General features: G+C 43.0%; 1 protein-coding gene across 2 annotated transcripts in view; it reads right to left on the reverse strand.

The window, feature by feature from the left end:
- PDCD6 (programmed cell death 6) overlaps positions 1-13,789 on the reverse strand; it is a 96,592-nt gene that overhangs the window by 32,348 nt on the left and 50,455 nt on the right. The gene's annotated exons all lie outside the window — the stretch shown is intronic.

Genomic DNA, 13,789 nt, shown 5'->3' on the forward strand with positions numbered 1-13,789 from the left:
ACCTATGCACATATGCCACAGGTGGCATGCGTAGCCATATCAGTGGGCACACCAGCTCAGCTCTGGTGCACATGCACGTGCCGGCCAGCTGAGTTTCAGGCCTTCTGGCCCACCAGAAGTAGGGAAACAGGCTTTTTCCTGCCTCCAGAGGACCTGGGGTTGGTGGGGAAGGCCCGTTTTTCTTTCTCACCTGGCTCCAGATCCTCTCTATGCATCTGGGGAGGGCGAAAACAGCTTTCCCCACCACCTCAGAGGCCCTCCAGAGGCCTGAAAGGGCCCATTTCCCAACTCCCGGTTGGACAGGAAGTGACATTTTTTGATGTCTCCAGCCTCCAGAGACTCTTAGAGAGGCCTCCGAGGGATGGGGAAGGCTGTTTTCGCCCTCCCCAGATGCATAGAAGGATCTGGAGCCAGGTGAGAAAGAAAAACGGGCCTACTGGGCCATCGCATGCCAGGAGCAGGGGGAGAGGGGTTGTGCACCCATGCGCAGGGCAGGGTGCATAGAATTATGGGTGTAGGCACGCATGTGCGAACCTCCCCCGCCCCCCCTTTCCTGCCACGCGATGCAAAAAGGTTAGCCATCACTGGTCTATACGTTCCTGACATTTATTACACCAAATAATATTTAAGGGAAACACCATGCATTTTAACAGTCTCTGTTGAATGGCCTCTTGTCCCATTCACCTCAGCTATATAGGATTAATATTCAGGAAACTGTTTTTCTATTAAGTTTTTTGGAAAGTGTCCTCATTGTTTATTTCTTGCCCTGGAATTGATTTCAGTTGTTCTATAGCTCTGTAGTGGTCTGCAGATAACAACAACAACAACAAAATATACTGTGCTCTGGAATATTTCTGCCCAACATTTCATGATTTGCAATTTTAGCAAACATGAGCCAGCAGTGACACTGCAGAAAATATTATACATTGATTAATATTTTATTATATCTTGCTAAATATTTAATGTTTGCTTCAAGGAATAAATTCAACATGTACACTTCCAGTTGTCTATCCCCAAAATGATTTTTTTTAATAATTCAATTTTACAAATGCTGTTTTTCTTTCTTATAAATATTCCATATAATCCTAAATTAGAAATTTGAATTTGTTTTACACTATTATTTAGTTAAATAATGAAGAGATCTTTGGAACTTAGTTATATGCATCTCTGCTTTTGAGGAATGGTAACGTTAACTAAATAATTGGAAATGACTTGCAGCTTCCATGGCAGGATAATTATATAGAACAGGGATGGCTAACCTTTTTGTCATCGCGTGCCAGGAGAGGGGGGTAGGGGAGGTTCGTGCACATGTGTGCCCACACCGGTAATTCTATGCGTCCTGCCCTGCGCATGCACATGCAACATACACACACACACACATCCCGGTCCTGGCACGCGATGGCTCGGTAGGCCCGTTTTTCTTTCTCATCTGGCTCCAGATCCTCTCTATGCATCTGGGAAGGGCAAAAATAGCCTTTCCCACTCCCTCGGAGGCCCTCTGGAGGCCTGAAACGGCCCATTTCCCAACTCCCGGTGGGACAGGAAGTGACATTTTTTGCTGTCCCCAGCCTCCAGAGACTCCTAGAGAGGCTGTTTTCGCCCTTCCCAGATGCATAGAAAGGATCTGGAGCCAGGTGAGAAAGAAAAACGGGCCTTCCCAACTCCCACACCCCCAGGCCCTCCAGAGGCAGGAAAAAGCCTGTTTCCCTACTTCTGGTGGGCCCTGAAGGCCTGAAAATCAGCTGGCGGCGCGCTCATGAGCGCCATAGCTGAGCTGGCATGCCCACTGATATGGCTACACATGCCACCTGTGGCACGCATGTGGCACGCATGTGGCACGCATGCCATAGGTTCGCCATCACAGATATAGAATGTCTATAGGGAGGAAAAGACACAAATCCACTCAAAACCAGCTAAGTATTTATCAGATTTCATCATCTCTTTTTTTATTCTTAAAACAATCCATTCCCTTGTTTCTATTTTCATTTATATAACCCATTTTGACTTTTTCTTCCTATTTTATTCTCAAAAGCTCTAAACTAGATTGGGTTAAGGAACAAGTTATCCTAAACCATGACTGAGTAAGAATTTAAGATGGCTTGTATCTTGTTAATGAACAGAACTATCATTAGCTTCATTGATATGTTTTACTGACTGCATCGTAGCCTGTTTTTTGTTCTTTGAACTCTCTCAGCCATGCCCTCCTTATTCCTTCAGTTTGGGAAAACCTTGGGAATTAAATGTTTCTGTGCAGCGAACTGCCTGTTATAGAAGGTTCAACACTTAACCCATTGCAGTTTTCAGAATTCTTGGGATAAAACATATCCTGGTTCTTCTGCCCTATCCTACCCTTTCCCAATATTTGGAAAATAATATATTTCTTTCTTCCCACACAAATCAAAAACAGCTTATCACATTGACCTAATTCCCTCCCACAAGAGTTTGTCTTTTTTGCTTCTAAATAAAATATACACTTGCATTCTTATTCTTCCCCCAATGGTAACTGTTCATCTTTATTGCACATGAAACACCACATTATAGCAACAGCAATAGCGCATAGACTTATATACCGCTTTACAGTGCTCTACAGCCCTATCTAAGCAGTTTAGAGTCAGCATATTGCCACCAACAATTTGGGTCATTTTACCGACCTCGGAAGGATGGAAGTCTGACTCAAACTTAAACCTGGTGAGATTTGAAGAGCCAAATTGCAGTCAGCTGGCTATCAGCACATGTAGCCTGCAGTACTGCACTTTAACCACTGCACCACCATGTCTCATATATAAGGGATGAAACAATTCAAATGTAACAAAATTAATTTTAAAAGTGCAGGTAATCCATGGGTTATGAGTGTTCCTGTGACGAACGTTACTCAATAAGCATCCCCTAGCGTTTGTGAACAAGTCCCGAAACTATGAATCTTGCAGCACCACGGCAGTTCTCCCTTATGAACAACTGTAGAGACTGCAACATTCGTCCTGAACGTTGCCGGCCAAAATGGAGCTTTCGAAGGGTGGATCCGCCCCTATGATTCTCCATTTGGACCTCCAACGGCCTTGGCCGGCCCATTGCAGGCCAAAATGGAGCGGATCCACTCTATATCGACCTGCAATGGGCTGGTGGAGGCGGACAGAGACTTGAACAGAGCATCAGAGGGGGTGGATCCGCCACTCAGAAACTCCATTTTGGCTTGCAACAGGCAGGGGGAAGCCCCTGCGGAAGCCTGAACCAGGGGTGAAATGCTCCGAATTCTGCTACTGGTTTGCTTTGCTACCAGTTTGCTACCAGTGCATGCCAAACATGTGTTTCATGTGTGCATGTGCAGTGCGTGCCAAATGTGCACTTTGCATGCATGAGCACCACAGGCACTACCATGCAGTGCTGAAAAAGGAGAATTAAGAAGCCTTTTTTGAGTTTTCAAAGGTAAGTAGAACAGCAAGAAGGGGAAACAGCTGTGCCGCGCGATTTATATTCGCTAGAAAGCAGGATTTCCTGCTTTCTAGTGAATATAAATCGCGCGGCACAGCTGATCGTCTGAAATACCAGTTCGCCCGAATCGGGAGCATTTTTTTTACTACTGGTTCACCTGAGCCAACAGCATTTATTACTACCGGTGCAGGCAAACCAGTCCAAACTGGTAGCATTTCACCCCTGGCCTCAACGTAGCAGTGGTGGGATGGATTCGCCCTTCAGAAGCTCCATTTCGGTTAGCAATATGCCAGGCGAGGCCTACAGAGGCCTGGACAGGACTGCAGAAGGGCGCATGTGGCTGAGAGACTAGAGAGGAGACTGTTTGCTAGATCTTCAAAAGGTAAGTGACCTGGCGCGGCAGGTTGGGTGAGAGGGGAAGAATATGTGGGAAGCATGAGGTATTTCAGTGGGTTGGGGAGGCCTTAGGTAGCCTGTTCCATCACTAGCCCCCCCCCCATGGCTTTCCCCACCCTGAAATACCTCATGTGCACTTAACGAGCCTTGCATCAATACTTGTGAAAATCCTGGAAAAGATAATCAAGAAAAAGATCTGTGAACACCTAGAGGTAAACAAAGTTTTAACCTGTTGGAATACAAGTTAGAATGTATTGCATTGTATTGCAACAACTACAGAATTGATCAGCCGGTAGATGGCAGTGTTTAGTTAGCATCTATGGTTATAATCTATGGTTCCTTTGTTCTGAGGAGAGTTTCTTGTGACAGTTAAAAGTCAAGTAGCAAGGCTCATGATGACTGTACATTGTACATTTTATTTAATCTGCATGGCTTTGTAATAATCCTCTGCTACTACTTCTATAGAATAAAACAGAACTTCTACAGAGTAAAACAGGATTATCTAACAGGTTATGGGCCCAGCTTCAACCTAGAGACTGCATCCAAGCGTGCAAACAGCATAAATCCACTACCTAGAGATAAACCAGTACAAACCCAGTACCCAAAGATGAACCCAGTATAAACACACTAGTAAGCCAAGATTAAATATAAAGTTCAGCACAGAACAGAGCAAACCAGTCATAGTCAGCTACAGCAAATAAGTGCAAGATACAGCAACAGGAACAAGACTGCAACAGAAAAAAAGATTAAAAATATAGCCAATAACTCAGCTGCAACAAAGATTTCATTTGCAAATCTAACAAACCAAAACTACCAGTCTTGGAAATTCAAGATGAAAATGCTTCCAATAAAGGAAAGTGCCAGAGGTGGGTTTCAGCAGGTTCTGACCAGTTCTGGAGAATCAGTAGCAGAAATTTTGAGTAGTTAACCGGTAGTAACTACTGGTTACTGGCCCCGCCCCCATCTAATCTGGGCCTCCCAAGTCCCAGCTGATTAGGAAGAAATGGAGATTTTACAGTATCTTTCCCCTGCCACGCCCGCCATGCCACGCCCACAGAACCGGTAGTAAAAAAATTTGAAACCCACTACGGAAAGTACATGGAAATGTATAAATGAAGCTACGCCAGAATACCCTTCAGATGAGTGGATAGAGAAAGATCAGAAAACTCAAGACACAGTCACTCATGCCCTCGTTACTTCTCGTCTGGATTACTGCAACGCTCTCTACATGGGGCTCCCCTTGAGGTGCACTCGGAGGCTCCAACTGGCGCAGAGTGCGGCCGCGCGGGTGGTGATGGGAGCGACATGGAGTTCCCATGTGACACCTCTCCTGCGCCAGCTGCACTGGCTCCCGGTGGTCTTCCGAGTGCGCTTCAAGGTTCTAGTTATCACCTTCAAAGCGCTCCATGGCTTAGGACCAGGTTATTTACGGGACCGCCTGCTACCACCAATAGCCTCCCACCGGCCAGTACGCTCCCATAGAGAGGGGCTCCTCCGGGTGCCGTCGGCCAAACAATGTCGGCTGTCGGCCCCTAGGGGGAGAGCCTTCTCTGTGGGGGCACCTACAATTTGGAACGAGCTCCCCCCGGAGATACGTAGGATCCCGGATCTGCGCACCTTCCGCCGCGCGCTTAAGACCTTTCTATTTTATCAAGCTGGCCTGGCCTAAATCTTCCCCCTTTTTAAATGTGGAAATTTTAAATTTTTAAATTTTAAATTCGTCTTTTTATAGGGGTATGGGTAAGGCATTTTAAATTGGGGAGCCATTTTAGATTTAATTCTGTTTTAAACGTATTTTAATTGTTTATATTGTATGTTTTTTAACTTTGGCTGTTCACCGCCCCGAGTCCTTCAGGAGAGGGGGCGGTATAAAAATCTAATAAATAAATAAATAAATAAATAAATCAAGAGCAAAATTTCTCTTAGCATAGAAGATGATAAAACCATACATGTAGGTAAATATGAAACTGCTAAAAAAATGTGAGAAGGATTATAAAAGGTGCATGAAAGAGCTAATCTCAGCAATAAACTGTATTTGGTTAGAAACCTATACCAAACCAAGCTGATGAAAGGCGAGGATATGTAGGTTTACATAAGGCACACCTTGGAAATGGCTGAGAGATATAGGACAAGAAATAGAAGATTTTCATGTCTGTATGGCTATAAAATAATCCTCTGCTACCATTTCTATGAAATAAAACAGAATTTCTATAGAATAAAACAGGATTTTCTATCGTACCATAGCCAACATGGGTTTGTCAAAAACAGATCATGTCAAACAAACTTTATTTCATTATTTGACAATGTGACTAAATTAGTGGACCAGCAAAATCCTTTGGATATAGTATACTTGGATTTTAGTACACATTTGACAAAGTAGGCTACAGCTTACTACTACTTTCTGACAAACTGTACTTAATGTGTAGCCCTTAATGGAACTATATTTACCTGGAGAAAAGTAAGCAGTGGGGTACCCCAAGATTCTATTTTAGGCACTGTACTCTTCAATATCTTCGTAAACAATTTAAATAGAAAGGGAACTTATCAAATTTGCAGACTACACCAAACTGGCAGGAATTGCCAATACCCCAGGAGATAAACTCAAGATCCAGATGGATCTCAACATACCTTGTACACTGGGTTCTATGTAACAAAATGAAATTCAATGGATAGAAAAGTTTTACACTTAGGCAACAAAAAACATATGAAAAACTACAAATTAGGTGAAACTTGCTCAATAGCAGTAACTATGAGATGAGTCTTGGAGTCATAGTAGACAATCACATACAGTATGAACCAGGACTGTGCTGCACATATATCCTGTTGATCCTTACGGCTAATAAGGCACCTGGTATTGATAATGTCCTCCCAGAATTAATCAAAAAGAACACCAGTTGGTAGGCTACCCTTTTAGCATCTCTGTTTACATTTATAGATAAAACGGGCCCTATGCCAAGAGATTGGGGATTAGCAATTTTTATACCAATCTATAAAAAGGGTAATAGAAGTAACCCAGGCAATTATAGACCCATTAGTCTTCTGAGTGTTATTAGTAAATTGTATGCCAAACACCTAAATTATAAACTTAAAGACTGCCTAATTTACAATTTACGTACAAAAAAAGACAACCTCTTTTTATGTGGCCTTCCTTGATTTTAAGCAGGCCTTTGATTCAATATCCAGGAGCACCCTATGGGAGAAATTAAAATGCACTACAATCGATAAATTGATCGATTGATCGGAATTCCCTGTGCACAGTCACTCATGCCCTCGTCACCTCTCGTCTTGACTACTGCAACGCTCTCTACATGGGGCTCCCCTTGAAGAGCACCCGGAGGCTCCAACTGGTCCAGAACGCAGCAGCGCGGGTAGTGACGGGAGCAGCATGGCACTCCCATGTAACACCGCTCCTGCGTGAGCTGCACTGGCTCCCGGTGGTCTTCCGGGTGCGCTTCAAGGTGTTGGTTATCACCTTTAAAGCACTCCATGGCATAGGACCTAGCTATCTTCGAGACCGCCTGCTGCCACTCACGATCTCCCATCGACCCGTGCGCTCCCACAGAGAGGGCCTCCTCGGGGTGCCATCAGCCAAACAGTGCAGGCTGGTGACCCCCAGGGGGAGGGCCTTCTCTGTGGGGGCACCTACCCTCTGGAATCAGTTGCCCCCAGAGATAAGGAGAATCCATGACCTCAGTGCCTTCCGCCGTGCCCTTAAAACCTTCTTTTTCCAGCAAGCCAGGCTGGCCTAATTTTTTAAGTGTTTTTAATTGTTTTGTTTATCGTTTTTAATTAATGGGGCCAAATTTATATATATCTTTTAACTGTATTTTAATATTTGTATTTGATGTTTTTATTTGGCTGTTCACCGCCCTGAGTCCTCAGGGAGAAGGGCAGTATACAAATTCTAAATAAATAAATAAATAAATAAATAAATGAATGAATGAATGAATGAATGAATGAATGAATGAATGAATGAATGCCTCCTTTTCCTTATACAAAAATTGTATGCCAATTCCACCTTGAAAGTGAGGTGTAATCCTCAAGGGACTTTAACCAGCCCAGTAAGGGTTCAAAAATGGGTACGGGAGTGTCGCATCATGTCCACTCCCTTTTTAACTTCTATATTAACCCCTGATCGATCTCTTACAGAACCCTGATCTACCCTGTTTCCCCGAAAATAAGACACCTCCTGATAATAAGCCCAATCGGGCTTTTGAGTGCATGTGCTAAAATAAGGCTCCCCCCGAAAATAAGCCCTCCCCAAAAATATTTAAACACAGAGCTGGAAATCAGATGGCAAGAGGAGCCCCATCTTGCTCCAGATGCCCCAAAATAATAAGACCTCTCCAAAAATAAGGGCAAGCACTTATTTCGGGGTTCAAAAAAATATAAGACACGGTCTTATTTTCTGGGAAACATGGTACATCCTCCTAACCTAGCACAACGCAAAATCTCGATTCTCCTATATGACTACAATACGGCTATTATTTCACAAATTCCCATTGGACTGAAGAGAGCAATCAGGGCAACACTTGGCTATTGTAGACAGAACAAGTTGGTCCTTAACTTTGATAAATCAAAAAGTTTAGTTTTTGCTAAAAGACCCAGCCAATACACCTGGAAAATTGAAGGACATAGATTGGAACAGGTTAGGACATTTAGATACCTTGGGGTGGTCTTCCACTCGCAAGGGACATGGAAGGCATACCTGGAGTATACATTGCAAGCAGCCAATAGGTCCTCAAATGCAATTAAACACTTCTTTTACATAGGTGGAGGTCAATTAGTACCTGCTGCCTTAAAACTTTTTGAGGCCAAAACATTGGCGCAGATTCTTTATGGGGCACAAACAGGAATCCTTGCAAAGAAAAACTTGCTAGAAACCATACAAACCAAATTTCTGCGAGCCATCTTAGCTGCACCCAAAGGAACTTCAAATGCCCAGTTAAGAATTGAGACAGGTATGCCTCAAATTCAGGTAAGAGCCTGGAAGATGATGACCATTTATTGGCTAAAAATGCATTTCTTTCCAGAGGGACTGTCCCTGCTAGTGTTGACGACAACTCCCCCTCCCCCTGGAAACAGGCGATAAACCACAAGCTGGGCTCTTATTTAATTTAATTTAATTTCCAATTTATATACCGCCCTTCTCCCTGAGGACTCAGGGCGGTGTACAGCCAAGATAAAAAACATAGAATACAAATATTAAAACATTTAAAAATATATATAAATTTTGGCCCGAAAGTTAAGAATCACAAACTAATTAAAGGAATTTAAAAATTTCTTCTAAGCCAACCCGGCTTGCTGAAAAAGATAGGTTTTCAGGGAACGACGGAAGGCTTTGAGGTCATGGATTCTTCTTATCTCCGGGGGCAACTGATTCCAGAGGGTGGGAGCCCCCACAGAGAAGGCCCTCCCCCTGGGGGTCACCAGCCTACATTGTTTGGCTGATGGCACCCTGAGGAGGCCCTCTCTGTGGGAGCGCACGGGTCGATGGGAGGTCGTCGGTAGCAGCAGGCGGTCTCGGAGATAGCTAGGCCCTATGCCATGGAGCGCTTTAAAGGTGATAACCAACACCTTGAAGCGCACCCGGAAGACCACCGGGAGCCAGTGCAGCTTGCGCAGGAGCGGTGTTACATGGGAGCGCCATGTTGCTCCCATCACAACCCGCGCTGCTGCATTCTGGACCAGCTGGAGCCTCCGGGTGCTCTTCAAGGGGAGCCCCATGTAGAGAGCGTTGCAGTAGTCAAGGCGAGAGGTGACGAGGGCGTGAGTGACTGTGCACAAGGAATCCCGATCAAGAAAGGGCCGCAACTGGTGAATCAGGCGAACCTGATAAAAGGTCCCCCTGGTAACAGCCGTCAGATGTTCCTCCAAAGACAGCTGCCTATCCAGGAGGACTCCCAGATTGCGAGCCCTTTCAGTGGGGGCCAAAGACTCGCCCCCAATAGTCAGCTCTCATCTTATGGGCTCTCATCGGTATTCTTAATGTCCCTAGGCTTTGACAAAGCAAAGCAAGAGGTAATTGATAGAATGAAGGACATGGAGTTCCAAGAAGAAATAAATAGGTTGCCTCTCCACAGTAGAGAGAGAATCAAACAGGATGTGTGTGAATCAGCAATATATCTAAATGATCTGATCTTCCCGATACAAAGAATAGTTTTTTTCAGAGCCAGATTTAATATTCTCCCCTCAGCACATCTCCAAGGTAGGTATAAGAGAACACCAATAGCAGAACGGGTATGTATAAGTAGTAAAGGAGAAGTCGAAGATATCTCACATGTTTTATTGTACTGTGAGTTATATAGAGTTTATAGGTCAGTATCAGTGGTGGGTTGCCCCCCGTTCAGACCGGCTCTATAGAACCAGTAGTAAAACTGGCAGGAGACTGCCTACCGATCCCGACATCATCAGAATGCTTCTACGCATCTGCAGAAGAGCGCGTGCGGCCCCATGCGAACCGGTAGTAAAGGTAAGTAGAACCCACCCCTGGTCAGTATATATTCTCCCCTTATTAGAGAGATTGCCAGGGAGGGCAGACGACTTTTATATAGGCTTTCTCCGCCAAGACTCAAATCCGGCTACCACGCATGCAGTGGCAAAATTCTGTGTCGCTGCAATATCCACAAGAAAAAAATTGGTTACAGAATTATAGCTGTCAACTTGTGCCAATTTTTGGAGATATCTATAACAATTTTTGGAAAAATATATCATTCACATACTTATCGGCTCTCCACTCATGTAAATTAGGGAGTAACCCTAATTTTGAGGGTTTGAGATCATGTATTTTCTTAATGGGGATGTTATTATCCAATATTAATGTCAATATTATTATTATTATTATTTTAATATATTGTATGTCTATTGCTGGTCGATGACCATAATAAAGTTATATTCTTCTATTCTATTCTAGGATTGTGCTGCAGCCACCAAAAAAGTCAATGTAGTCCTAGGCTCAGTGGTGGGATTCAACAGGTGTAACAACCAGTTCGCTGAGTGCACGCTTTGCTCCACGCACGCATGGTTCATTTCCAAACTAGTCTAAAACTTACCTTCAACTGCAGCCCCGGTGAGTAAAACAGCTGAGGCATGGCAATCCGCTCTGCCGTGCCTATCAGCTGGGCTTCAAAAAAAAGAAAAAAGAAAATAAAGGTCAGTATAGCGCAGGGGCGGGTGGGCAGGCCCACATGATCATTAGAGAGAACAGGTTCGCTCTCAGCTAATCGTCAGAGCAACCGGCTCACCCGAACCTGTCCGAATAGGTTGAATCCCACCCCTGGCTAGGCTGCATTAACAGAGTGATAGCATCAAAATCATAGAAGTGTTAGTACATTTTATAATGCCTTGGTAAGATGACACTTGGAACTGAAATACTGCATCCAGTTTTGGTCACGACGATAAAAAATATATGTTGAGATTCTAGAAAGAATGCAGAGAAGAGCAACAAAGATTATTAGGGGGCTGGAGGATAAAACATATGAAGAATAGTTGCAAGAATTGGGTGTGACTAGTAAAAAGAAGGGCAGTGTTCCAATATTTGAGGGGCTGCCACAAAGAAAAGGGGGTCAACATATTTTCAAAACATCAGAAGGCAAGACAAGAAGCAATGGATGTAAACTAACCAAGGATGGAAGCAACCTAGAACTAAGGAGAAACTTCCTGACGGTGAAAACCATCAACCAGTGGAACAGCTTGCCTTCAAAAGTTGTAGATGTTCCATCCAGATGCTTTTAAGAAGAGATTGTACAGTCATTGCCTTCAAAAGTTGTAGATGCATCCATCCAGATGCTTTTAAGAAGAGATTGTACAGTCATTTGTCTGAAATGGTATGGAGTCTCCTGCTTGAGCATGGGGTTGGACTAGAAGATCTCCAAAGTCCCTTCCAACTCTGATGTTCTATGTTCTAAGTACTATTGTTAATATGCCTTTCATGATACTGTTTTAAAAGGTTGCACTATTTTTTCTTTTGTGTTAAGACAGATGCATAGAATGAGTTAAGCAATTCCACTTTTGCCCTGATGCCTATCACCTCTTTGCATCTTTTCCCATTAGGGGACCAATTTTTTCTTCTTATTTTAATATGTTGAAAGAAGCTTTTTTTTTTTTTTTTTACATTTTTGTTGCAAATCTTATTTTAGTCTGAGCCTTAGCTTTCCTGACTTCATCTTTGCAGGTTCAGACTATATGCTGCTATTCTGGCTTAGTTATGTGCTCCTTTTTCCACTTTTTATACTTGTTCTTTTGATTTAGCAGAGTTCTTTGTGCAGCCATGCTGATTCCTTCTGGGATCTCTTTATTTTCTTCTTCAGTGCTATTGTGCTAGAGTGGTAACCTCACTTTTCAAAGTATCCCAAGTTTCTCGCGCTGTTTTCCCCTTGAGGATTTCATCTGTGGGATCCTTCTCAAGCACTCTCTAAATTTGTTGAAATCAGGTCTCTTAAAGTCCAAGACTCAAGTTTGACTTTGTGCATTGCTTGAGGTGGAATTATGTTGAATTCCAATGTTGCATGGTCACTTTCTCCTAAGGCTTCGTCTATCGTTTCATCTTTGTTAATGAGAATAAAGTCCAGTATAGCTGACTTTCTAATTCCCTTTCTACAGTTTGGAAGACAAAGTGGTCTGCTATGTTCGTCAGAAACCTGTTTGATCTTCTACTAACTGCAGTGTTTGTCTCAATGTCAGGATAGTTAAACTGTCCCATTATTGTGGTATGCACACAGCAACTAATTAGCAAATAGTTCACCTATTTTGTGTTTGTTGAATAATCTGTAGTATACACCTATGATAATTTCCTTCCTTTTTCCTATTCATATTATCCCCTGCAAAAATCTATATCAACTAATTAATAACATGCAGAGTGATAGGTCCTTTCAGATAATAATGGGGGACAACATAAGTAAGGTTAGAAGAGTAAACAATGGCCTCCCACAAGGCTCTATAATGGCAAATACGCTATTCAATTTATACATATCAAATATGCCAACAACAAGGGGACACAAATTTGGATATGATGATGATTTGGCCATAATAGTACAAGAAAAATACATGGAAGTACCTGGCAGCCTCCTGACCAAAGATCTTAAAATCTTGGGAAAAATTTTTCCTGATTGGAGGCTCACTCCTAGCACCAGCAAAACAGAATTATATACTTCCACTTTAACAACAAACTAGCACATGAAGTCCTAAAAGTTTACTTAAACAAAAACTTACACCCTTATTATCCCCTCCAAAATAACTTAGAATAACATTGGACCAGACTCTCTCTTACAAGAAACACTTACAAGAGAACAGAGTGGCAAAAATCAATATTAGGAATAACATACTCCACTCCATACTTATGTGAAACTAAATAGGAAGCTTCAGCTGCCAACCTCAGATCATCAGCACTACTCCACAGCAGAATACTGTGCCCCTGCATGGTTTAACAGTTGCCATACTAATAAGTTAAACACCAGACTCAACAACACCATGAGGATTATTAAGTGGATATATTAAAACCACTCCTATTGGTTTTAATACATCCCCTTATTTGCTAGCTTCTTATTCTGAGCCATTTTTTTAGCACCATCAGCTTTATGAAGGCAAGATGCACTAGTAGAATACAGAAAAATTATGAACAACTCACTTCTGCTGCTGCATGCAGATCTTCCTCATTTATCAGCAGGAAGACTCAAATCCAGGAAGCCCCCACTGACACTTGTACAATATCTGCCCAACAACTTTAACACTGATTTCTAATGGAAAGCCAAATAGGTCACTGAATGTCCAATTATATGAAGACATATAAATGACCCCCCCCCAAAAAAAGATGCCAGGCTTTAAACTACCATGTCAGAAAATATGACTTCAGCAACAGAGTGGTCAATGCCTGGAATGCACTACCAGACTCTATGGTCTCATCCCAAAACCCCCAAAACTTTAACCTAAGACTGTCTACTGTTGACCTCACCCCATTCCTAAGAGG

This window comes from Pantherophis guttatus, chromosome 4 (assembly GCF_059756535.1).
Source record: "Pantherophis guttatus breed Tessera chromosome 4, ASM5975653v1, whole genome shotgun sequence".
NCBI lineage: Eukaryota > Metazoa > Chordata > Lepidosauria > Squamata > Colubridae > Pantherophis > Pantherophis guttatus.